The sequence below is a fragment of the Dendrobates tinctorius genome, unplaced genomic scaffold (genome assembly GCF_039654945.1).
Source record: "Dendrobates tinctorius isolate UK_male_01 unplaced genomic scaffold, ASM3965494v1 ptg000019l, whole genome shotgun sequence".
NCBI classification, from domain to species: Eukaryota; Metazoa; Chordata; class Amphibia; order Anura; family Dendrobatidae; genus Dendrobates; species Dendrobates tinctorius.
The window spans coordinates 57,178,187-57,181,431 of record NW_027361687.1 but is presented as its reverse complement, the minus strand read 5'-3'; the positions used below and the strand labels follow the sequence as shown (position 1 = coordinate 57,181,431).

At 34.1% G+C, this 3,245-nt stretch overlaps 1 long non-coding RNA gene across 1 annotated transcript; it reads left to right on the top strand.

Annotated features, from left to right (window-relative positions):
• The first annotated feature begins 821 nt into the window (after positions 1–821).
• On the top strand, positions 822–2,795 carry LOC141082719 (uncharacterized). Its single transcript, XR_012230556.1, has 3 exons — positions 822–891; positions 1,033–1,368; positions 2,497–2,795. It is a non-coding gene; the product is annotated as an uncharacterized lncRNA (long non-coding RNA).
• The last annotated feature ends 450 nt before the right edge of the window (positions 2,796–3,245 follow it).

Below are 3,245 nucleotides of genomic sequence, written 5' to 3'. Positions count from 1 at the left end.
CAACCCTAAAAAAGGCAAAGTCGCTCATCTCTATTTATTATACAAGTGCTCAAGTAATTACATAGTAAAGGGGAAAACTTAGAAAAAAGTTTAATAAAAGATAAATGATTAAAAAACATGCACTGTATTAAAAAGTGTCAGAATTGCCTTTTTTTCCTGGTTGCCTAAAAAAATGAATGAAATATCATTAAAATGTTGTATTTACTCCAAAATGGTAGCACTGAAAACATCAACATATCCTAAAAAAAATAATATTATACAGGCTGGTCAATGGAAAATTATTAAACTTCTGGAGGTACAAAAACAAATGATTTTTAATGCTTTTTTTGCAAAAGCAGCAAAACAATAATATGTTATATATTTAATGTTTCCATATGCAGTAGAAAAAAATAAAAGGGGTTGTAAACTACTGGTAATTAAGCAAGTGTTGTCCAGCAGTGTGCAAGGCCTTTAACATGTCATACATCACATGTTGGACACACTTCTCAATAAACCCCTAATATAAATTTTACAAAGATCTGTTTTTTGGGGGTTTATGCATTTAACTCCCCCCCAAAAAAAATTACCGTTTTTCGGCCCATTATATGTACCCCATAGCAGTGCCATTAGAATGTTCTTTCAACTTTAAGGAAGAGACAAAAAATGTTTATTATTGATATCAGGATTTAAGTTTCCAATGTAGATTTTTTTTTAATGTCTTTCTGTGATGTTTCCGTGTATGGCATTCTTTTTCGTGGTGAAGTGGGAGGAGACAGAGCTCTCTAGATTCCTCTGTATGGTCATATATAAACAGCATGTCACTATGTAATGTACAGTAATATCCAGTGTACACTGGATCTCCATGATGAGCAGCAAATATGGGGGTTGTCTTCATATTTCTATTTATTCAAGGTAAGAAACCAAATTTTCCTAACTTTAAGAAATTCAAATCTGATATAGACTAGAAAAAGAGATAAATGTAGATTTGCGAAGATTGATTTGCACAATCTCCGAGTAGGATTGATGCATCATATTAAACATCTTCTCTTACAGGGATCACTGGTGAAATGGTTCTTTATCAACCCCAGAACTTTGTATCCGAGGATGTTAATGGCACGGCTGTCATCACTTGTGTGCCAAGTGAAAAATTCATAGGGTTGAAGTTCTCCTGGTATCATAGAAAGTGGAGAAGTAGTGAAGCCCCGGTTCGGGTGAAGTCATGTACAAGGGATAATGATGCACATAAATTTGTATGTAAGGATGAGAAATACTCGGCCAGTCTGGAGATATACAACGTACAAACCAATGACACTGGAGTTTTTTTCTGTGTCTATTATTACACTCAATTTTTACTAAAATTTGGAAATGGAACAAATCTGAATGTTGGAGGTAAGAAAATATAGATTACTTTGGGAAAATGGAAAAATGTTTATTCATGACAGTCCTAGTGACTGAGATTCTGAGCAGTTTAGTCCTGACCTATTTAATAAACCTGGTATAACTTTGCAGTTTATATTTGTATTATGTGGTACATCCTTTTCATCTTTTCTTATCTTTGACTCCTGATAAATATTTAAATGCATAAAAGCATCTGGTTAGTTCAGTAGAGAAAAATTTTCTGAAATTTCCAACTACAGAAGTCCTCTCTTCCAACCATGTGCAGGTTCAGTCTACAGGTTTTTGCATTTATTTTGTCCTGCTAGAAATAATGAATAGTCTATGAGTCTGGGAGTCTATGTGTCTGCAGATAAATTCAGTATATCTGAGTTGATTTTTACCTTGCACTTTTTTGTCATATGGAACATTTTTTTTAGTGTATAGTGACCATCTTTCTTGGTGACCCATTTTATAAACATTTTTTTGCTTCTTCTTTCTCTTTCTCCTTCTTTTATTCCATTATTATTATTCTCAACCTAATTCTGCTCCTTTTCTTTCCATACCTTTTCTGTTCCTTTTCACTCTTTAGATTTTCCTACTTTTAGGACTTTTAGTCTTATCTCATTTCATAGACTCTGTCTTCTTCTACTCCAACTCCCCTGCCTTCTTATTATCAATATTCTGCAACTTTTTCTTTTCCTTCTAGACTTCATTCTCTCTTCTTTTTCTTCTCTTTCTATTTCTTTTCCTTGCATCTACTCTTTTTTACTCCCATCCTCCATATTCCACAATTTATTTTCTGTCCTTTCTATTTCTTTTGTTTCTTTTCCTCCTGCGTCTTTCTTCCTATCTTGCTTCTATTCTGTTTTCTTCCCATTTTCACTATTCAACAACTTATTTTCTTTCTCATCTTCCTCCTCCCCCTTTCTATTCCTCTTCCTTCATCTCTCCATCCTCCATATTATATCTTTATATTTATTGTCCATTTTTATTATCATCTTTGTTTCATAACATAACACAAAATCTGAGCCCATTGACTACTTTGTTTCTGCTACAGTTAAAGAAAATGCTAATATGTCTGTAGAAATCATATAAATATTAGAGTCTTTATTTTTTGATGTCTCCATTTGCCATTTATAGACAGATCCACCTCCAGAAGCTCAGTTCATATTCTTGACCAGCTCCACCTTTGGCATCCTTATAGCTCTTTACATCTGGCTTGTGTAGTACTTACAACTCATAGTACAGTCCACTTATACTGGAACATCTCAGGAACATATCACAAGGGACGAATAATCTCTAGAGAAGAACCAGATAGGACATGGACTGTGATGAACTTCATCTCCCTTCCCAAGGACAACTGGAGTGAGAAGGAGAGGGTGACCTGTGAAGTTTGGTTACAATTGTCTGCTATCAGTGTCCACTGGAAAATACCTGGTCAAGGTAACAATAACATCTAGAAGTGAGTTGGCATGAATGAATATATATATATATATATATATACAGTATATATTTATATATATAGATAGGAAGTTAGGAACCTTCCTCCAAAAACCTAAATTGACACTAAGTGTCCGAGTCCAAGTCTAAGGAGCACGATGATGAGTTTAGATAAGTCTGGTTCTATAGAAACCTCAAGTCACTCTAATATGTAACATCCTATGTCTGACCATATTCCAGGATATTTGGCCTCTAAATGTCAAAGCTTCCTAATACCAGTGGAAAATGTAAGGACCATTATTACACTAGGATCTAAGGTTAAGAACAGTGATGGATTAGTTAAAAAAATTTTCTGAGCCATCAAAGATCTTTGGAAATATCAAGTGTTGACTTCATGTCCTGTGTCTAATATTACTTTACAGGTGAACCCCAGGGATTTTTTTACACAT